The sequence below is a fragment of the Prionailurus viverrinus genome, chromosome F1, assembly GCF_022837055.1.
Source record: "Prionailurus viverrinus isolate Anna chromosome F1, UM_Priviv_1.0, whole genome shotgun sequence".
NCBI lineage: Eukaryota > Metazoa > Chordata > Mammalia > Carnivora > Felidae > Prionailurus > Prionailurus viverrinus.
In genome coordinates this window covers 5,114,077-5,138,114 of record NC_062577.1, presented here as the reverse complement: position 1 = coordinate 5,138,114, position 24,038 = coordinate 5,114,077, and the positions used below count along the sequence as shown (strand labels likewise).

Here is a 24,038-nt window from a genome sequence, read left to right as displayed (position 1 = left end):
GAGAGAGAGAGAGGGAGACACAGAATCTGAAACAGGCTTCAGGCTCTGAGCTGTCAGTACAGATCCCGATGTGGGGCTTGAACTCATGGACTGCGAGATCATGACCTGAGCCGAAGTCGGACGCTTAACCGACTGAGCCACCCAGGTGCCCCCCAACACTAATCTTGAAACAGCTCCATGGAAGGACTTTACATTACTGACTGCTGCATCAATGCCTCCTCCACGCTGTTTTCATTTCATCTCTCTAAAATACTTCTTTAAGTCAAGGTCAAAAATCTTCAGTGGCCCACCACTGTTTAAGAGATAAACCTTAGGTAAACTTTAAAAAGAAATAAATAAAATTTTAAAAAGGGGCTCCAGGTAGCTCAGTGGGTTAAGCCTCTGACTCTTGGTTTCAGCTCAGGTCATGATCTCTGATCTCATGGTTCATGACTTCGAGCCCCACATCACTCACACAACACACTCTCTCAAAATAAGTAAACTTTAAAAATTAATAAAATAGAAAAACATAATCCTTAAACTTCTAAATTTAGCATTCCAGACCATCCCCAGTCTATCCAATCTCATTTTCCAACTTAGGTATAATTGCTTCCCTAAAGCACAAGGCTTAGAAGTATTTTTTGATTATTTAAATGATGATTTTGATCAGTTTCAAAAAAAGTAGATTTCTAAATCAGCCTTGCCTAACATCTGCCCTTTAGGGTAAATTCTTTGATCTCTACTCAGTGGCAAACGTCAAGATGATAATTTCTACCTTCAAGGATTGACATGAATATATAAACACCTGGTGAGTTTCCACCCCTTTCCCCGTGATATTAATGAAGATAGAGGCAGGAACAAATTTAATATGTAAGATGCTTTTCTTAAGTGGCAACTGGTCTGCCTGTCCTCTTACCCAACTGTTCCCCGGAGGTCAGGAAGCCCTGTGGTCCAGGGAACTAGTGAAACCTCTGCCAGCGACATGTAACTCATGGCTGCTGCATCTTATAGGTTAAACTCGGCAAGCTGTGCTTTTGACACTGGGCAGTGGGTACCCCAAGACTCCAGAGACACTTAGAGAGGTTCCCCAAAGGAATTCTCCAAATGTGTGTGAGTTTTAAGTGTTTCTGTAAAATCGCTGACATTTTTAATATGCTGACATTGTCCTATCTATATCCACATCCACATCTTTAAAAAAAAATTTTAACATTTATTTATGATTATTCCGGATGGCCAACAGGCACATGAAAAGATGCTCAACATCGCTCCTATCAGGGAAATACAAATCAAAACCACACTCAGATATCACCTCACGCCAGTCAGAGTGGCCAAAATGAACAAATCAGGAGACTATAGATGTTGGAGAGGATGTGGAGAAATGGGAACCCTCTTGCACTGTTGGTGGGAATGCAAATTGGTGCAGCTGCTCTGGAAAAAGTGTGGAGGTTCCTCAAAAAATTAAAAATAGACCTACCCTATGACCCAGCAGTAGCACTGCTAGGAATTTACCCAAGGGATACAGGAGTACTGATGCATAGGGGCACTTGTACCCCAATGTTTATAGCAGCACTCTCAACAATAGCCAAATTATGGAAAGAGCCTAAATGTTCATCAACTGATGAATGGATAAAGAAATTGTGGTTTATACACACAATGGGGTACTACGTGGCAATGAGAAAGAATGAAATATGGCCCTTTGTAGCAACGTGGACGGAACTGGAGAGTGTGATGCTAAGTGAAATAAGCCATACAGAGAAAGACAGATACCATATGTTTTCACTCTTATGTGGATCCTGAGAAACTTAACAGAAACCCATGGGGGAGGGGAAGGGAAAAAAAAAAAAGAGGTTAGAGTGGGAGAGACCCAAAGCATAAGAGACTTTTAAAAACTGAGAACAAACTGAGGGTTGATGGGGGGGTGGGAGGGAGGGGAGGGTGGGTGATGGGTATTGAAGAGGGCATCTTTTGGGATGAGCACTGGGTGTTGTATGGAAACCAATTTGACAATAAATTTCATATATTAAAAAAATAACACTTATTTATGATTATTGAGAGATAGAGACAGAGTATGAGCAGCATGGGAGGGGCAAAGAGAGGAGGAGGAGACAATCCAAGCAGGCTCCAGGCTGTGAGCTGTCAGCACAGAGCCTGATGTGGGACTCAAACCCATGAACTGTGAGATCATGACCTGAGCCAAAGTCGGACACTTAACCGACTGAGCCACCCAGGTGCCCCTATCCACATCCACATCTACATCATCATCGCCAGGACTCGTTCCTTCCTCTCCTTCCATCCCTTCCTTACATGTCATTCGACACTGTGACAGTCTTTGTTCCCAAATTCTCAAATACGATTGAGGGCTAATAGAAAGCCACCACAGCAGGGAAAGGGTGATGGAGGTTTTATTTGATTTTACCTTAATTCGGTTAGGATAAAGAGCAAAAGTTAAGTTAAATTTTAATATAATGTCCATTCATGCCATCCCTAACTTAAGCATTCAGTTTTTTTTTTTTTTTTAATTTTTTTTTTCAACGTTTATTTATTTTTGGGACAGAGAGAGACAGAGCATGAACGGGGGAGGGGCAGAGAGAGAGGGAGACACAGAATCAGAAACAAGCTCCAGGCTCTGAGCCATCAGCCCAGAGCCCGACGCGGGGCTTGAACTCACGGACCCGTGAGATCGTGACCTGGCTGAAGTCGGACGCTTAACCGACTGCGCCACCCAGGCGCCCCAAGCATTCAGTTTTTAACATAATTTGTAATTTCCCTTGATGGGGGCCGTTGGTTATAAACTATAGTATGTTTTGCTGTACTGTAGTTTAAATATTTTATTAAAACACCATTCCTCATTAAATATTTTTAAAGTCATCAAATAGGTGTCTAGATGAATTGGATTAGATGAAAACTAAGGCAGAGGTTCCCAAACTTGCTCTGATCAAGCACCCCTAGGGCCTCAGTAACTGCTGCACAGACCCGTAGGCCAAAAGCAACACCTAGAGTTTGATTTATTAAGAAAATAGGTCCAAGCGACTTAATTTTTATTTATATCCTAACAACCTACTAACTTTTTAGTTTTTTATGTTTATTTTTAGAGCGAGAACGCACACTTCCACACATGTGCCCAAGGAGGTGAAGCCCTCCACCCGTTAAGGAATGATGGCTGAATTGGTTTAGAATCACTGGCACAAGGCGAACCAAACTGACTTTTTGTGAGTCTTCTTGCTTTCGAATTCTCTGCAAACGGTATAGTCCCTGTTTCCAGAGAGACAGGGAGAGAGAAAGAATCGCAAGCAGGCTCTACACTGTTATTAGCACAGAGCACAACACGGGGTTCGAACCCACAGACCTTGAGATTATGACCTGAGCCGAAGTCAAGAGTCAGAAGCTCAACAGACTGTGCCACCTAGGTGCCCCCTTACCAGCTGTTTTCTAAAAAATGTACACAAAGGGGAGCCTGGGTGGCTCAGTCGGTTAAGTGTCTGACTTTGGCTCAGGTCATGATCTCACCACCTGTAGGTTGAAGCCCTGTGTTGGGCTCTGCGCTGACAGCTCAGAGCCTGGAGCCTGCTTCAGATTCTGTGTCTCCCTCTCTCTGCCCCTCACCTGCTTGCTCTCTGTATCTCAAAAAAAACAAAAAAAAACAAAAAAAACCAAAAAAACAAAAAAAACAAAAAAGAAAAAAAACAAAAACAAAAACCACAACATAAGAAAAAAATTTTAATGTACATGGAAATTACAAGAAACACTATTTTTTTTCCCTTCCAAATAACCAAAATTACTTATTAATGGGATGTGTGCACCTGTTTGACGTAACTTCTCAAAACTTGGAATCAGATTAGACCCTGTTAAATTTCCTGTTAAAACAGAGGTTTTTGCCTAGTACGTGCTTTTTATCACAGCAATCACAGAAACCGAGATTCACAAAGAATGTTGGAGTTACGAACTAATTTGAGACAGTAACTTATGTGGTGACCATACCAACAGATTTTTCTGTGTTTTCCTTGAAATTTAAAATACCCTCCAGCACCTCTGTGAATTTGCTGCAGTGTTCCAGGGGAACCACAGTACAGTTTGGAAACCACCGCTCTGCTATTTTCTGACTCTGAGAAGTTACGATTCAAAGGATTTTAAAACTTGAAGTTTGAGTAAAACTTGAGTAAGTTCCTTCTCCCCTGCTGGAACTCAAATCCCACTGCATTTTTAGAAAAAAAGCAAGTGTCAGAAAAGAAGAAGACCTGTGCATGGGAAGGGCATGAGGCATGAAAGTACTTGGCTATTTTTCACATGGGATTGGAAAAACGGATTCTTGAGATGAAAGATGTGATCCAACAGTCAGAGCCTCAGTGGACCGCAGAACTTCCCTACCAAGCCCAGCCACCCCCCCCCCCCCCCAATTCCCATGTTTTCTCTCCAGCTACAGAAGGCTTCTTAAGGAAAGTAGCTTGACTGCCTTACTCAGCATCATGCTGCACAAAGCAATGATTGAAGACCTGAGCAATGGTGGCTTACTGAGACAGCTGGCTGCCTATGTTCTGTCATTTGGAATCCACCCGGGAACACACACATCCATCAGTGTGCTCCTGCAATGCACGAGGCTGTGTCCTAACCGGCTGGCCCAGCCCCACTTTGCTACCATAATGAATGATACTTCATTTGCCAAATGCAATGGAAACCCACCACGGGCCAAGAGCTTCTGAGAAATGAGGAACTATAGACAGGGAGAAAGAAGCTGGGTGAAAGCAGTTATCAATCTATCAGATTGTAAACTTCTAACAGCGAATAATAAATAGATACATGTATTATTTAGGAAAATTACAACCAGGAATATTAATAAAACAAACTGTGAGTACTGTATGTTCTTTTCATAGTTTTGATTTGGGGGTAGGAGGGCAAAAAATAACTACAGCTATTTTCTAGATGGCCATAAACAAGATTCTGATTTATTTTCAGATAAGACAGCTGTGAGAGGCTTGCCTGGAGCACAGAGATATTACAGAAGACAAACTTTGTCAAAATCATTCTCGTGATCCCCTTAATGGTCTCTTGATGCCCCCAATGGCAACTTTAATGGGTGTCTTTCCATTTTGCTAAGCTACACTGGCTAGATCATTGAAACAAGATTAAAAGAATATGCCTCTCTGCTTTTTTATTTTTAAGGATGGCATTTTAAGTTTAACTTGAGATTCTTCTACTTGTTTTTTTCTTTGGAAAGAATGGAAAAGCCTCACAGCTTGGGGTGTTGACAGTATTCCAAGAGACCCTAGACCCCTGTGGCTTCTTGATGATGATTATGGAGCTGGCATCTGTCAGCATAACTGAGAGTGATTACCCATAAACAGGTGCTTGGCGACAATTACAATTCATTACCCACATCACAACCCAGAGTGTGGAAGAAGAAACGATAGGGTCAGTTTCTTGGCAGTTATGCTGTGATGGAAACTGAAGTATTTTTAATAAAATATGGATAGAATTTTAATGTACTGGTTGGTCATGTGTGTGCGAGGCACTTATTCTATATTGTGTAAGGAATATGTATTTTTAAAGGCATAGTCATTTCTTTTCATAAGGGAAAGCTGAAAAATGAAAAACTATGCAAACTGCTAACCTAGAAGGCAAAACAGAGGTAGCGTGAGAAAGATATGGTTTGTGAATTTTCAGAAGGAGAAAGAGAACCAGTTAATTGAAAAGCTACTCAGACCTTTCTCTATTTTCTCATTTAACTTCATGTAATCTTCACAAAAGTCCCATAAAATAGTAAAAATCACCCCTTTTCAGATCAGGAAACTGAGGTTTCCAAACAGTTATGGATGCACAAGGGATTTGAATGCGAGGTTTTCCAAGTCTGGAATCTATCGCTTTCTACAGACTATTTGAGGTAAACAAACAAGCATATTATCCACATATTAAAATGAACACTTTAATTTTTTTAATGTTTGTTTCTGAGACAGAGAGAGACAGAGCATGAGCGGGGGAGGGGCAGAGAGAGAAGGAGACATGCAATAAGAAGCAGGCTCCAGGCTCCGAGTGGTCAGCACAGAGCCCGACACGGGGCTCGAACTCACAGACCGCGAGATCATGACCTGAGCCAAAGTCGGTCGCTCAACTGACTGAGCCATCCAGGTGCCCCTAAAATGAACATTTTAAAGAGGAGAGGACACTTGTGATGAAATATGACGGCTAAAGTTTCTTTTTTTTTTTTAATTTTTTTTTTTTAACGTTTATTTATTTTTGAGAGAGAGAGAGACAGAGCATGAACGGGGGAGGGGCAGAGAGAGAGGGAGACACAGAACCGGAAGCAGGCTCCAGGCTCTGAGCCATCAGCCCAGAGCCCGACGTGGGGCCCGAACTCACGGACCTCGAGATCGTGACCTGAGCCGAAGTCGGACACTCAACCGACTGAGCCACCCAGGTGCCCCTAAAGTTTCTTATTAAAATGTTTAATTTTTCACTGAAGTCAAAGTAACATCTATTCCAGTATCCAAAGAAAATAAAACCAATGTTTAAGTGACTCCCCCGTACATATCCACTGTCCAACCTGTCAGATGGTTGACACAGCAACCAGCCACAACCTCTTCTCCCCAGCTGGGCATGGCCACATGGAACCAAGGGGATGCAAGAGAAGGGCCTGGGAAGATCCCCCTCCCCAAATAAAGACTTGAACTCTTGGTAAGAGAAACTCCTCTGTCCTCTGCCTTTGAACCACTGTCTTCCCTGCGAATAGCTTTCCAGAGTGCAGATGAGAGAATGACCGGTTTCAGCGGCCTTTGACCATGATGCCACAAACACGAGAATAAAGGCTGAAAGACAGAATCAGGTCCTTGATGGTCTCACTGAGGTACCATGTCTGCCCGGAACTGTTTACACGTACACATTTTGTTGTGTAAAACAACCAAGCTCAGATCTACTTAAGCCAGTGAGAGGTTTTTGTTGTCATTTGCTGCTGAACATGCTCATAACTGATATATACACCTTTAATATACCAGATATATGTACACACATTATATACATATGTACATACTATATATGTCCTTCTGCATATAGCATTTTGAAAGTTGGTGGGTTTTTTTTTTAAATATTTCTTGAGGACATAATATTTAAATTTTTTTTTTTTCAACGTTTATTTATTTTTGGGACAGAGAGAGACAGAGCATGAACGGGGGAAGGGCAGAGAGAGAGGGAGACACAGAATCGGAAACAGGCTCCAGGCTCTGAGCCATCAGCCCAGAGCCCGACGCGGGGCTCAAACTCATGGACCGCGAGATCGTGACCTGGCTGAAGTCGGACGCTTAACCGACTGCGCCACCCAGGCGCCCCGAGGACATAATATTTAACACCTTCATGCTGTTTCATTAAGTGCATGGAGCTAAGTTATTTTACCACGTTCTATTGTCACATTCATAGGTCAATACCTTTTCTTTCCTTTTTAGCCACTATAAATACACCTCTGCATATATCTCACCTCTTTATATAGCTCCTATACCTCTGTGTATATCTCATTACATCTCTGAGCACATGCTAGGTAGAAATGCCCCCAGGCAGCATGAGAGGGGAAAGCATTCCATGCAGAGGAAAGAGCATGTGCAGAGACACAGAGAAGAGAAACATGAATCTTGCCCAGGGAATAGTCACGTTGTGTGGCTGTTGTGTGGCTGGTGCGTGGGCTCATGGGAGGTGCCGTTAGGAGAGGGGCCGGAGTGAAACTTGAGGAGAGCTTTGACTGTCAGGCTGAGGAGAGTGGCTGGGGGTGTCTGAGGAAGGGGGTATGATTAACTTAGGGATGTGAGTCTGCGGTGGAGTTCAGTATTAATGGCAACAGGGAGAAGCCAGAAGCAGGAAGACGCCAGTGTGGGATGGAGTCCCAGGACCGACCACTGAGCACCCGCTGCAGATAACTATGTTGGTGGGATGCATGGCAAAGGTGTTTCAGGTAAGGGAGGGAGGCTGAGGGCAGCAAAACACTAGGCTTAGGAATGCAGGCAGTTCAGTGGGTTGCCTGAAGTATTGAAAATGCCGAAGTCCTCAAACTGAAAGCAGGGATGATACAGACCACAGAATCTCTAGGACGTAAAAGAATCCAGAAGAGGGAGTGCCCGAGTTCCCACCTGTCTCGCCAGCTCTAGTCCACGGTCTTCCAAAAGCCAAGCTAGAAAGTTCTCCAGGCTTTCTGCCAGTCACTGATTTTTCTGGGAATTCTCTGTCCCCCGATACCTTCTTCCCATTATCATCTGTCACAACTCCCTCGTTGTTGTACTTGGCATCCATCACCACAATGATTTTATTCCTTTGCTTACTTGGTCTGTAGACTGACTCTCCCATCAGACTGTAAGCTCGCTGAAGGCAAGGCTATTTTTTTTCCTTGGTCTATTTTCATCTCCAGTGTCTGGGATGGTCTAGATAAAATGAGTGAGTGAATGAATCAATTAAGGTAATGGAGAGAAAAGCAGAAATAATTGTTCACTCTTCTCCATTTGGGAAGGTCTCATAGAATATCACATTGCTCTGGAAGAGTCTGAAAATTTGAGAAGCTCTTTTGTCTGAGTCCCTCACTGCTGGCGAGTGAGAAAAAATTCCATGAAGGAGGACACTCTCCCCACAGAGACGCCCACCTTGTGGATGGCACCCTGCAGCCGGGGGGGCCACTACATATCTCCTGCTTCTGTGATTGGCACCAAAGGAAGCATTTACTTCATTGTTCATTCACTGTAGACAATGTTAGATAATTGGAACAATAAATCATTTTTCCATGGCCATTCATCAAGGTGTCGCCTGGGTGAGGAACACCAGGGTCCTTTTGGAAGAAACACAGAAGAGCAGAACACCAGCTTCCAGGTACACACTTCCCAGAACCGTGTCCATGGGCTGATCACTTAGAGTTTCTGGACCTCAGTCCCACACCTAGGACCCCAGAAGAGTAACACAGGCCCCTGTCTCCTTCCCCAGCAGTGGGAGGATGAGATAAATTAATGTGTAAGAAACTGTTTCATACACTAAGTACAGACAACCAACAGGGCTGGTTATCCTTCAAAAGTCTTCATTGTCAGGGTATTTGCTGTAAAAGCATTTCATCTGCATTTTATCTTGTGAGACACAAATAAGCTGTGGAAGTACTTAGGAAAAAAAACAAAGACAAAATAAATCTTTTGAACATCTTCAGTGAGTTCTGGCCTTAAGGACACAAGCCCACCGTCCTCCATGGGCAATCTAGATATGGCACCCACAGAGGGGGCCTGCCTCGTGTCCCAGACCCCCTGGCAATGCCTGAACCCAAGGGTCAGGGTTCTCACATTTCTGTTCTCTGCTGGAATGGGTACCCAGTAATCATGAGGTTTTCAATGTCTACCGAAGTTTTCCGAGGGCCTATTAGAATGTTTGTTCTAGAATGTGGAATGATGGATGGCAGGTTTGGGAAGGGTGCCAAATTTAGGAAGACTTTCTAAGAAAAAGAGAAATTCATCATTACATTCAGCTCAGGCAGGAGTGAGCCTCCCAGCTGGTCACTGGTGAGGAACCTGCCTGAGTTCGATGTCAGGAGTTACACCGTCTTTCCCTTCACCAGTTCTGGGAGTTCTCTGTGGGATTTCTGGTAGAAGAAGGCAAAGAAAGTAGAGATCCACAAAATGAACTGCTTTCTCTCGGAAAATGTCCCAAAGCCCTTCTCACCACTTTCTTAGCCTCTTCTCCTGTGCTGCTTATGTTTCAGCGGCTGAGGCATGTCTTCTCTTCAGCAACTTCTGTCTCTTTATTCTTGGTTCTGGGTGTAAATGCCAAGAAACTGACAATGCCAACTAAAAATAACTTGAAAATAAAAACATTACGGCTGCCTTAAATATGGTGTTTTCCATCTGTTTTAGATGCAATCTCTCAGATTGTCTGGCAGGCATTTCAAAGCTGAAGAGGCAGCCAGAACTAGCTTCCTGGCCCCTTCCATGCACAGTGTGCCTCTGCGTTTCACGAGGCCTCTGTCTGGGGACCTCTACCCAGACTCACAAGAAATCTGCCTTCTTCCTCCCCAAGAAAAGCGCCTCCTGAGAAGATCACTGAATATGAAATAAGGGGAAAAAGCCTAATCATCTTGTTATGAATCCTATGCTTTGCTCAGAGTCTAAGTTCAGAAATGGATAAATAAGAATTCAAAGGCCAGAGTTAACACACGTGACTCAAAAATGGGTTGAGACCCAAGTGAATGAGTCCAGGGGCCAAGAGAGAGGAGGGTGAATGGGAATTTGTGTTATGTGAAGGCGATGAGTTAAGTGAGAACCAGAGGGGCATTGAGGCAGAGGATAATATAGAATTATAATTATAGGCAATATTATAGAATTATAATTATAAAATACATTATTCATAATATTAAAGACTCTTAAAGCTGTCTGAGCTATCTTTGTTGTTGTTACCTGTTTGTTTTGAGGCTACAGTTGGCACAGGCAAAATTGTTACCTAAACGGAAGTGAGTGAATTCACATTAATTTGCCCTGTGCATTAAAAAAAAAAAAAAAAAATAAGAGCTAGGAGACAAACACAATCTTTGAAATTTCACTAGTGAACAAATCTGAAAAAAAATTGTGTCTGTGCTTTTTTAAAAAAAACTATTTTTAAGTTTATTTATTTATTTTGAGAGAGAAAGACAGCTGGGGAGGGGTAGAGATAGAGGGAGAGAGAGAGAGAATCCCAAGCAAGTTCCTCGCCATCGGCACAGAGCCCGACGTGGGGCCTGATCTCACAAACTGTGAGATCATGAGCTGAGCTAAAACCGAGAGTCAGATGCTTAATGGACTGAGCCCCCCAGGTGCCTCAACTGTGTCTGTGTTTATACATGGTCAGAGCCATCAAAGATACTCCCGACTGTCATCCTTACCCATCGTTAGTGGTTTACAGAGGCTGGGTAGGTGGACAGTCTCACCACATGTGCAGGGACAGGCCAGACCAGCACTGCAGGGGCACTTACCATTCAGGAGCTTGGGACATCGGACAGCTTTGTTCTAGATTTACCGAAATACAATTGACCTGTAACACTGTGTAAGCTTAAGGAGTGCAACGGGATGGTTTGATATCTGCATATATTGTGAAACGATTACAATAATAAGGTTAATTAACACATCCATCACCTCACACACTTACCTTTTGTTGTTGCTAAGTTCCATTCTCTTAGCAACTTTCAAGTGTACAATACACTATTGCTAATTATAGTCCCCACATTAGAGCCCCAGAACTTATTCATCTTATAACTGGAAGCAACAAGGGGCTTTAATGATGGACCCTAGGCGCAGGGCCAGGGTAATTATAGTCCTACGTGCCATGCGTCACACCATGATAGAACTATAATCTATATCCTCTCTCTACATACGTGCACACACATATATACATACATATACACACTACATACACACACACAGTAAGTGCTTATTGTATCATATGCAATTACTATATTGAATTAAAATTAAATACGTTTTAAAGTATCACTCAATTTAGGGGCGCCTGGGTAGGTCAGTCAGTTGAGCATCTGACTTCGGCTCAGGTCATGATCTCACGGCTTGTGAGTTCAAGCCCCACATAGGTCTCTGTACTCACAGCTCAGATCCTGGAGTCTGCTTCGGATTCTGGGCCTTCCTCTCTTCTCTGCGTCTCCCCTGCTCATGCTCTGTCTCTCTCTCTCTCTCAAAATAAATACTAAAAAAAATTTTTTTAAAAGAAGCGTATTAAAATATCACTCAATTTAAATATATATATTTACTAAACACTTACAAAGGAATAGTTTGAAGCAGTGTGGATGTCTCCAGAGAGTAAGCAAAGGCCCTTCTTCCTCTGTTTCTGCTCTCTCTCCAGAGCCATCGCTGTGAACAGTTTGCTGCGTGTCCCTTTCTGTGTATGTGTGCACCCATACTCACTTGTGTGCACATAATGTGAGGGGGCTTGCTTTGTTTACAGAACACATGCGCGGATCTGACTCATGAGTCCCTGACCCAACCTCAGCCTTCTTTCAGGGGACTGTGACAACAGGAGTCCACAGTGGAGACTGGTGGCGAGCCAGCCTGGGGCCCCTCTGGCTTCTCCTTATTGCCAGGGACTTGGTTCAGGACTGCACTTTCCCCGGGGCCCTCCCTGCCCCACATCCGCAGCATCCGCCACAGGGGTGCCCTTTCCTCCGGTCTCCATGCTTCCTGTCCACTTCCTGAAGCTTTCTAAAAAAACTTTAGACCGAGTCCACACTTCTCTGCACGACACCCGAGGCCCCAAGACCCCCCCTCTCCTCTCTCCACTCAAGGCATCATTGTAACAGCCAGGTGGGCGACCGCCTCTTCTATGAACCAGGCCTGCCTGCTCCCACCTCCACGCAAAGGAAAACCTTTCTCCTCTTTCTTCATGTGGCTCCCCTCCACGTACCCTTCGGGGTCAGCTCACTGTTCCTGGCCCCTCCCCCAATCTGAGATGATCACACACACATCAAGCTGTATTATAAATATGCACTCACTTGTTTTTCTTCTTCGTGTATGCGAGCTCCTTAAGGGAAGGGACCCTGCTCCCGCATCTCCGTACCTCCAGAACATTCGGGACAGCCTAGCACAAAGGAGACCCTACAGAAATCTCTGCTGAGTGAATGAACGGAAACGATGTAGCGGGCAAATGACACCAGTGTGCAGCAGGCAAAGCAACTTGTAGATGTTGTCTGCTGAAAGCTCTTGGCAGATAAAGATTATAAACATTTGCCTTCTGAGAACAACATCAAAATCACTTTTATAAGAAGGCAGAGCATAATCCATAAATGTGAAAGTCAGAATGAGCAGTTCTCATCAGGGCCATGTGTTGATGGCGTGAAAGGCTTTTGCAACTTCAAAGTCCTGACGCGCCTGGGGCGTCCTCCGCCATCTGACTTTCGAGGACGCTACAGTGTCACAGGAGCAGCCTTCCGACTGAAGTGGGTTTGTTTGCCTGATACAAAACCAGCTCTTCAGAGGAAATACCTTAGCTCTTCTCGCTTGTGATTAACTTAGAAAAAACAGAGTCGGCTTCCTAATTAAAGAGAAAGGGATGCTTGAGACCTGTGCCATCAAGATTGCCAGTAGTCACATGTGGTTATGAAGCATTTGACATTTGGCTTCGGTGACCTGAGATGCACTGTCATGCCGAAAAAGGTAAAATATCTCCTTATTAAATGCTTTATATTAATGACTTGTTGAAATAACCATATTTAGGATATTTGAGATTATATGACATCGATTAACATCAATTTGACTTTCTTCTTTTACATTTTTCTGTGGCTTGTAGAAAATTTTAAATTACATATGTGGTTCTCATTAGTGGCTTGCAGTATATCTCTATTGGACAGGTCTGCTTTAGAGATCCAAATGGCCTGGGGCTGACAGCTCCAGGGACGAAGACTTCAGCTACTCTGATGGACTGCTCTCTAAAAAGTTTTTGTAATTGTTTTAATATTTATTTATTTTTAAGAGAGAGAGAGAGAGAGAGAGTGAACACGAGCAGGAGAGAGGCAGAGAGAGAGGGGGGACAGAGGATCTGAAGCAGGCTGTGTGCTGACAGCAGAGAGCTGGATGTGGGTCTCAAACTCACAAACTGTGAGATCATGACATGAGCCAAAGACAGATGTTTAACCAACTGAGCCACCCAGGTGCCCCTGCTAAGAAGTTTAAGCATGCTTCTTGAGTTTTGAATAGGAAGCAGTGAGTAGACAGAGTTTTCCCTTCCGTGAGTACTGGAATTTTAAATCTATGTGTCGCTTTTAATGGTCAGTGTTTCTTCCTGCCCTGTGGACAGCTGTCACTTGTCTGAGCTGTCAGTGTTCTTCTCTGATTTGTGACTTCTTTTTTTTTATTATTAAAAAAATTTTTTTTAATGCTTATTTATTTTTCCTCTCAGGACTGCCTTCGCTGCATCCCAAAGCTAATGCTTATTTATTTTTGAGAGAGACAGAGACAGACCATGAGCAGGGGAACACAGAGAGAGACACACACATACACACACAGAATCAGAAGCAGGCTCTGTGCTCTGAACTGGCAGCACGGAGCCCGACATGTCTCTCGACCTGAGATCATGACCTGAGCCGAAGTCGGACGCTTAACCGACCAAGCCACCCAAGCGCCCCTCTGATTTGTGACTTCTTATTGGCCACAATTTGGGTATTCATTAAACCTGTGGTGAACCTAAGAAAAAACAGATCTGTTACAAGTCCTACAGGGTGTTCTAATAAGGAAAAGGCTGGGTGCGGTCTTTTCGTATATTCTTTGGTTCTTGGTTTATTCCAGTTAGAGCAGGCTCTCAGATATTGAGTTTCTAGATCTTTGGGATATTACTGTAAATGTGGGATGTTGCTATGTGTTTGGATCACTGACTCAGACAATTATTGAGTAAGAAAAAGAGTGTAGCACAGGCAAAGGAGTGTTACGTAAACCGGAAGGTTTGGGTTGCCGTAACTCTGATGCTAACTGATGGAATAATTCCGGGACACGTTTTTCAGTTAGCCTCTTGGAGGTAGTTTCCTGATCTGCAAATGAAATTTCTTTTTTATTTATTTATTTTTTCAATGTTTATTTATTTTTGGGACAGAGAGAGACAGAGCATGAACGGGGGAGGGCCAGAGAGAGAGGGAGACACAGAATCAGAAACAGGCTCCAGGCTCTGAGCCATCAGCCCAGAGCCTGACGCGGGGCTCGAACTCACGGACCGCGAGATCGTGACCTGGCTGAAGTCGGACGCTTAACCGACTGCGCCACCCAGGCGCCCCTGCAAATGAAATTTCTAAAGCAGTCCTGTGTATCTCACAGGGCAGCTGTGAGGAGCAAAGAAATCAATGTTTGTGGGAAATTTTTAAGAAGTCTGAAGCTCTTACTGAAAACTAGGAACCGATGAACATTTGTGTCTTTGTGTTTGGTTTACCTTAATCTTGTGTTACTATGAAGCATGGTTTCTCCCACAGGCCTCTGAGAATGACATTCAGAACCACCATTTCGAGAATAAGCATATCCAGCAGCACAGGCAAATAATTCAGAAGTGGAAGAGTATTGGGGCGCCTGGATGTCTCAGTCAGTTAAGCGTCCGGCTTCGGCTCAGGTCATGATCTCACAGTTCGTGGGTTCAAGCCCCAAATCCAGGCTCTGCACTGACACCTCAGAGCCTGGAGCCTACTTCAGATTCTGGGTCTCCCTCTCTCTCTGCCCCTCCCCTGCTCATGCTGTGTCTCTTTCTGTCTCTCAACAATAAATAAATGTTAAAAAAAAAATAAGTAGAAGAGTATTTTTAGGCTGTTTTTAAGGTCAAATATGGTACATTTTACTCTGACTCTAACAACATAGTTTAGCAGTTGGTGGGTGGGGAGTAAGAAGGCCACGGTATAAAGGCTGCAAGACAATGGAGCTAATTTTCCACGCACAGTTTCTAGGGGGAATTAAGCTTCAGAAAAGGTTTTTAAGACTATGACAGTTATATTTTGGTGAATTCAACAATAAAGGACTGAAGTGACAGCTAATTAAAATATGAAAGCCATGAAGTAAAAAAAAAAAAAAGCGGGAAAATAAAATTCACCTAAATGAGTCTTTTTAAATAGAGTTGTTAAAATCAATGCATTTCCTAGGTCTGACTAAGCCCTCAAAGGAATCCAGTGAAACGTTTTTAATAAACTTTTGTTAAAGGAAACAAAATTTCTATGTACGTATTCCACAAGCTTTTCTAGTGAAGATATTTACCTCAATATTAAAAACAAAACAAAACTCCATGGTTTAAAGTGGTATTTTTATGCATACAATAACTTATTTTCAGAGTAGTGTATTTCACCATCATGAGGGCAACGTCAGAAATGTTCCCCAATTGGCGTCACCAGCTTTTGGGGGAGGACACTGCTCTGTCATCAGGCCCAACATTCAGAGTGAGTGTGAGGCCAGGCTCTGGGGGGCACACATCTGCACTGTGGACCGGAAGTCAGATGGGGATGCAGAGGTACCATGTATGAAGTGCTGAGGATAACGATGATGATATTAGCTCACACTCACTGAGCTCCCGTGTCAGCTGTGATGAAGAAACCAGAGCCACGTCAGCTCTTGCCATCTCTTCCTTGCCCTTCCACACATGGTCCCGTAACGCCGCACCATCTTCAGTCCCCAACATTCCCTCCACCGAATCCCAGGGAGGTGACCGTGTAGCCCCTGCCCACAACAGGGAGCTCACTCTCTCACGGGGTTGGCCTGTCCATCGCTGGAAGGCTCCAGTGTTAGAAGCTTCTTGCTCACACAGACGTAAGCCCTTTCTTCTGGAATTCCATCTTTGATTCCTAATTCTGTGAAGTGGCTTTAAGCCTCACGTGGTTACTGAACACGCTCTCATTTGGTAATCCATGCATTCATTGGATAAAACAATTTTAAGCATCTAGTATGTGCCAGGCACTGAAGAGGTGCCGGGATTTCATGCATTAACCCACAGTCAGGGGACCCTCTTCCAGTCCTTGGAACAGGCTCCCCGACACCTATCTGGGATTCTAAAAACCATCTGTGGGGAGGCAGATGGTGAAAAGGGGGAATTAACAGGAGGGCTTCGTTTAGCCCTCAGAGACTGAACATACAAACGGACATTGGTCAAACCATATATATAAAAAACAGATCTCTGACTCACAACCTGCAGTAACCAGCCCAGAAAACCAAACAATAACTCCTGTAGCAATTGGCTCCAAAATGACCAGGACTTGATTAAAAATTCTCCAATCGTCCTCATGTTTCCTGCTCTCAAATTAGGATCAAACCGGAGGAAGCCACATATGTCTCCCTAACCAACCAATCGCACGACAAACCCCCTTCTACTCCGCCCTGCTATCACTCCCTCCAGCGGCATGCACCTGAAGCCTTTCCTCTTCCTGCCACAAAGCCTCCCCTCTGCCTGCCTTTAAGTCCCTGCCGAAGCCCTGTGGTAGTGGCTGACTCCCCAGCTGTAGCACACTCTCAATAAACAGCTTCTGCTTATTTTCACTTGGGTGGCCTTCATTTATCTTCACACCCCTGTTCAATTTCCTCTCATTATGAGCACTGATCTGATTAACTAGCTAAAATCTCTTTAAGTCTGTGTCTGAAAACCAAGGTGTTAGTTCTGTCTCCCAGATTTGTTAAGTGTAAATCTGGCCAGTTGCCTTCTATGCATTTTACTGCTGGTGATAACGTTGGGCAGCACAGGATATAGAATAAAAAGCCCCTCATCCATGCCCCTGGGGTGTCATTGCCCACGTCTCTGTGCTGTTAAGGAGGCCACATGCTTTGGAGATTTATGAAATCTTTGCCAAAGATCATAAATAAACACTAGCGCCTCTGGCTTTCTCTTGACCTTGACCTAGGTAACTTATCAAGGAAGGAAAAAGGTTTCTTTGTCATCAGCTCCAAGGCTGCCATGTATTGAGCAGTAACCTGCTGCAGGTTCAGTGCTGGGTGTGTTAGAATATCTCATTCCATTCTTAGCAACTGTATGAGTTTGGTAGTATTACTCTAATTGTAGAGATACAGAAATCAACGCTCAAGGGAAAAAACAAAAAACAATAAAAAAAAAAACTGACCAGCATCATATAATTGTAAAAGGTGGAAAGAAAATTTGATGTCAATCCTACCTGACTCCAACCCCTACGCTATAGTGCTGAGCAAGGAACTTATAACAACCAACAAAAAATAACAAGGCCTACAAAGAGTGAATCTAGATTTAGCCTCCTTGCAGAAGAAAAGTGTTCCTACAGCGATAAGCCAAAGTCCACACGGGGAGGCTACTTTTTTTTTTTAATTTTTTTTTTTAACGTTTTATTTGTTTTTGAGACAGGGAGAGACAGAGCATGAACAGGGGAGGGTCAGAGAGAGGGAGACACAGAATCTGAAACAGGCTCCAGGCTCTGAGCTGTCAGCACAGAGCCGACGCGGGGCTCGATCTCACAGACCTCGAGATCATGACCTGAGCTGAAGTCGGCCGCCTAACCGACTGAGCCACCCAGGCGCCCCCGGGGAGGCTACTTTTGAGGTACTATACTGAATTCTGGCCATCCTATTTTATTTATTTTTTTATAAATGTTTATTTATTTTGAGAGGGTGAGTGGAGGAAGGGCAGAGAGGGAGGGAGAGAATCCCAAGCAGGCTCTGTGCTGTCAGTGCAGAGCCTGATGTGGGGCTTCATCTCACAACTGTGAGATCACGACCCCAGCTGAAATCAAGAGTCAGATGCTTAACCAACTGAGCCACCCAGGCACCCTGGCCATCATATTCTAAGAGGGACTTTAGCCAAATGGGATTATATATAGATAAAAAGTGGCCAGGATAAAGACCTGAGACACATCACATAAGGAGCCATGATAGAGACCTCAGATTATCATGCCATTCAGAACATATTTATTCAGGGAGTAGGAGCTGGAGGGACATGTGAGGGAAATTTTTGGAAATAAAGAATTTCCACTTGGAAGGACTTACTAAGCCCCATTTTAGCAAAGGCAGACAGGACAGGGTAAAGTGATGCTCTTATTTCTTCACCTAATTGCACAAATTGAGACTATTTTTATAAGAGACAACAAACTGGCTTTGTAAGAATGCCTCCCAAGGGAGACTAGGAAAGAGATTTCCTACTTACGCCTCTTTTGAACAATACCATCTGCCAAATCGTTCCTGTAAATATTGTAGAAAATAATCGTGACTTTGTTAACGAAGGTGTGGCCTGCTAATCTGTTTCCTCTGTAAGGAACCTGCCTACCCCCCACCCCGCCCCATTTACTTTCGAATGCATCTGCACCCAAACCTGACCTTTCTGAGCAGCCCAGATAATCTTCTAAATCAACACCTCGGGAATTAATCCTTTGTTTGCCTTCACTGTGTGTTGCCCAAGGAATATTAATTATTCTCTGTTGCTTTTCTGGTTGAGTTTCCTTTTGCTTTGGTTCGTTTTTATTTCGCTTCTGACATCTGGTTACCGGCATTACCAGTGTTCCACTAGGAGCTAAGCATGTCTGTAGAAACTCATAAATTCTGGGGAAAAGGTAGGCGCAGAGCCAGCACTGACTGGGGTTGGCATGATGTGCCATGGGACAGAGGCCTCCTCTTGCCCACTGGTTCACCCCCTGGGTGTTCAAACTCTGCCTCTTCCCTCTGTCCTTTTAACTGAAAGAAAAGGGGACAGGTGCCAGAACCAAAGGTGTGTTAAACCTTAGTTCTCTTTCTCATTGCTAATGTCAGGCACAACCTCAACCTGATGGAGGCTTGCCAAGAGTGACCCGGCCTGGTGAGCAGAGGGAGTGTGACTCTGCTCAATATCTCACCAAATGGTCACTGTCAGGAACTAGCAGCTACAGATGAAACCAGTAGTTTGGGGGCAGTAAAGAACCATCATTATTCAGGTGCTCAAGATATTAGACAAAAAGCAACAGATACCAGCCAATCCCTTTTCTGTTTGTCCAAATGTCCAGTGGACATGAAAACTGCCCCTTTCTCCTGACATTCCCCATTTCTGTTGACAGTTTGGTCCTTCTCTAGTGGGCCCACTTCCAGGGGCTGGAAATAAGCCCACTGTTCCTTCTGGCTCATTCCTTATGGCCCATCAGTCATTATGATGCAGCGTTTTGCCAGGTCTGTCCATTCCATTTCCTTGTAGCTCCCATAGTCCCTGTGTGTACCAGTCAGAGTGAAGCTCCCATAGTCCCTGTGTGTACCAGTCAGAGCGCTCCAGAGAAACAGAACTGACAGGGGATATATATATAACCAACAGGAGATCTTATATCTATATGTACATAGATAGGTAAATAGAGAGACAGAGATAGACAGAGATAGATAGAGATAGAGATAGATATAGAGATAGAGATAGAGATTGATAGAGATAGAGACAGAGCCAGAGCCAGAGATAGAGATAGAGATAGAGAGATAGAGATACATAGAGAGAATTTTAAGGAATTGGCTTGGCTTGCGATTGTAGGAGCTCACAAGTCTGAAATCCACAAGGCAAGCTAGCAGGGTAGGGACTCAGGCAGGGTGTCTGTGTTGCAGTCTTGGGACCAAATTTCTTCTGGAAACTTCAGTCTTTGCTCTTGAGAGCTGCAACTGGTTGGGTGAGGCCCACTCTTAGTATGAAGAATAATCCACTTTACTCAAGTCTACTGATTTAAATGTTACTCACACCTCAAAACAACCTTCACAGCAACATCTAGACTGTTTGAAGAAACAACTGGGCATCAAGTTGACACAATCTGCCTTCCCACCATCATTACCCAATCCTGTCACTTCTCTCTTTAATTTTGGCCATAGGCTCCCTGTCTCCCCACTCTTGTCACCCCCCAACCCATGCCCTTTGTCAAGGTCTGTTCCAGTCCTGCCAGGTCCTGGCCTCAATCACGATCCTCAGTGGCCCCTGTAGCCTGCAGGACTCAATTCACACACACCCTGTGCAGGGCAATCTCAGGCCTTCCTGAGTTTATCTGTGTCTTTCCTAGCCTTGGGTACAAGGGCTCTGCAACTAGAACATTCTGGCTGGCAAGAATTGCTCACAGATCTTCTAACACCACACTCGTTCCCAGTGCTGTGTATTTGCCCAGAATCCCTTTCTTTCCTCAGCTCACAAATCCCTTAAGGGTCAGCTCAACATCCAACATCTCACTGTGGCCTTTACTGTTTAGTCTGCGGGGATTTTCCTCTTCCCAAGTCCCCAAAGTACTCATTGACAATCCTACTCATTCAGCACCAGGGTTCATGGCCTCGGGCTGTGGAACACAGAGGACCCTGACCTTGACCCTGAGCTTGGGGTAACAGCTCTACTGTCACCATCTTGAAGTTCTTGATAATTTTTTTTTAACTTTTTTTTTTTAACATTTATTTATTTTTGAGACAGAGAGAGACAGAGCATGAATGGGGGAGGGTCAGAGAGAGAGGGAGACACAGAATCTGAAACAGGCTCCGGGCTCTGAGCTGTCAGCACAGAGCCCGATGAGGGGCTCGAACTCACGGACCGCGAGATCGTAACCTGAGCCGAAGTCGGCCGCTCAACCAACTGAGCCACCCAGGCGCCCCTCTTGATAATTTTTTTAGCAAGAGGTCCCACATTTTCATCTCATACCGGGTCCCACAAATTAGGCTGTTTGGCCCACTTGGCAAATATCCTGGGTAGTCATGCTCCCTTGAAGAATGCTCAAATATTTTGTTTTTCAAACTGGATTCTAAAGTTTTTGCAGGTTTCTGTCATTTTTTTCCAAACTCTGCCGTGATTAGGGCAGTTTCCTGAATAGAGTAAATGTGCAATAGCCATGTTGATTGCTTCCACCACTGTAATCCCTGGTCTTCTCATTGTTCAGTTGTTCTGTTGCTAAGGATACAGAACCCTACAATTACCAGATTTGGAATCACATATTTTTCATAAGGTAGCATGTGTAGTGAAAAGGCCTGAGAGTCCTTAAGTCCTAAATCCTGACACAAGGGATGAAGGGGTCGCGGGTAAGTGACTAACATCTACCCACCCCAACCCTCCAGCCCTTCACCTCAGTGTTCTCATCTGTAAATTGCATCTCATGCAATTTATTCTTTAAACTTATTATACTGGTTTAGAGCAGCATTTGTGGAAACACAGAGGCTTCAAGGAATATGTGATCCACAAAATTAACTGTGGAAAGCAGTTCATGGCCAAAAGGGTTTAATGAGGGTTCATCCTCTCCTACCCTCTTAGAGATTCTCAGAGCACATTAGCATATTAATGGCTCTGAGCAGTCCCACAGTAAAAGAAACCTATTTAAATGAAACCCATAGCTTCTCACTCTCTGGGAGTAGAGTCCCCTTCTCAGTGAACGGCATTTCCTAAGACACACCTTGGGAAACACTAGACCGATTATTCTCTGAGCTAATTTCCAGTTCCAAGATAAACAGCCTTAGTGATTCTAGATTCCAGGCAGAGCCTGGGCTGGCGGGTCCCGTCTCCCACCGGAGCCACGGGATGTGTGTGGGTGCGCTGAACTGCTGTGCCACCACCCAGGTGCGGGTCACTGATGGTCTCGTCACCAGCAAGGTCACCGGGCTCGTGTGCCCCATGAGAACCGGCCTGTTTCAATGTACTCCTTTTTAGGTCTTTTCAGAACAACGGTGGATTAAGGTTAGAATACATGTTAACAGAGTTTAAACAGGCCTATTCCTGTTTGCTCAAAATGCATTTTAAAATATTATTTAGGGGAAGCTGGGTGGCTCAGTTGGTTAAGCAACCAACTCTTGACTTCACCTCAGGTCCTGAACTCACGGTTCATGAGTTTGAGCCCCACGTCCGGCTCTGCTCTGACAGTGCGGAGCCTGCTTGGGATTCTGTCTCCCTCTCTCTCTGCCCCTCCCCAGCTCACTTTCTATCTCTCTCAAAATAAATAAAAATAAACGTTAAGAACAATAAAAAATAAAACATTATTTAAAAATCTCCCCTTTTCAGAGTTGCCAGATTCTCGTGACCAATGAACCTATGGAAATCTGCTTTGAACTCCCGTCTACTATTCATTCAAGAGGGTATGTTCAAAAATTATAAATGTAACTATTTCTAAAAATGTGATTTTCATGTTTTCCTTCCTGCTTCTTGTACTTCAGCATCACACCTTCCAGAGCCCTTTGGTTTAAAGATTGCTGTGCCCTTTTCTTTCTACTCCACACACCCGTTAATCTTTTGTTTGTTTTGTTAGTGTTGTATTTTTTGTTTCCTCCATGGTGTTTTTAAGCACTCCCAAGACTCACAAACCCAGACCCCTTTGTGGAAAAGCCTGTGGCGCTATCCCTTTCCTCCCACAGGATTCCCTGGTGGCCGTGGATTCCGGGGGAACACCCTGAACCATGGGGGAGAGGAATACAGAAGCACACATATTGACTCCCTAGTCTTTGAAGTTCGACCCAGAGGCTAAGAGAGTCTGCAGAACTCAGTACCAAGCAACAGCAGGTGCCAACCTGTGGCCATCATATCATCGTGGGTGTGCCATCAGAAAGAAGTGAATGAGTAAAGGGTTTCTTGATGAACAGTATTGTTACCTTTTCTTAAAAGAGCTAGTGCGATGAAATCTATAGCTTAGGAAACAGCAAGATCATGGAAGAGAATGAGTTTTCATAAATATAATTTATTTTTTATTTCTTAAAATTAAAAAAAAAGGTTTATTTATTTTTGAGAGAGACAGAGAGAACACGAGCGGGGGAGGAGCAGAGAGAGAGGGAAATAGAGGATCCGAAGCAGGCTCCACGCTGACAGCATTGACCCTGATGTGGCGCTTCAACTCACCAACTGAGATCATGACCTGAGCTGGAGTAGGACGCTCAACCAACTGAGCCACCCAGGTGCTCCATGCAGTTTCTTTTTTAAAATTCTTAGCAGTGAGGGGTGCTTTAATGGCACAGTGGGTTAAGCGTCTGACTTTGGCTCAAGTCACAATCTCACGGTTCATGATTCAAGCCCCACGTCCGGCTCTGTGCTGACAGCTCAGAGCCTGGAGCCTGCTTTGGGTTCTGTGTCTCCCCCTCTCCCTGCTCCTCCCCAGCTTGTGTTCTCTCTCTCTCAAAAATAAATAAATAAACTTAAAAAAAAGTTTAAAATTATTAGCAGTGAAAGAAGAGTGAGGAGTTTGGAGAAAGACTGCCTGGATAGGAATTCTAGCCTTACTACCTCCTGGAAGGTGACCTTGGGTAAGTCACTTAATTGTGCCTCACTTTCTGCCTTTCTAAAATAAAGCCACGATGGTATTATTTACAATAAAGGGTGATCGTGAGAATTAAGTAAATTCATACTTTTTCAATCCTTAAAGAAGGCTTAGTACAGAGAAAGCCCTCAATACAATGAAGCTTTGATCCTTAGTATTATTTCTCCTACTTGCCATACGTTGAAGGTAATAATTAGTAACAATAATCTGATTGCACTAGAAAACTTCACAAAATATAAAGCTGATGAAAGAGGTTGAATCTGACGCTTGGAAAATGCATTCTAATTCTTCATGTAATTGTTAGCCTCACACACAACTTTGTTCAAAGGAAAATCTGCTCTCACGTACGGGTCCTGCTGAGCAGTGTTTTATGCCACACTGAGGCAGACCAAGAAAAATCCCACGCAGCCAAGCACAGTTG

General features: G+C 44.0%; 1 protein-coding gene and 1 long non-coding RNA gene across 5 annotated transcripts in view; one reads left to right on the top strand and one right to left on the bottom strand.

The window, feature by feature from the left end:
• Positions 1-24,038, bottom strand: part of PLD5 (phospholipase D family member 5) — a 411,506-nt gene that overhangs the window by 83,136 nt on the left and 304,332 nt on the right. The gene's annotated exons all lie outside the window — the stretch shown is intronic.
• LOC125155836 (uncharacterized) lies at positions 21,344-22,946 on the top strand. The gene is made up of 3 exons (XR_007148373.1): positions 21,344-21,404; positions 22,375-22,448; positions 22,725-22,946. It is a non-coding gene; the product is annotated as an uncharacterized LOC125155836 (long non-coding RNA).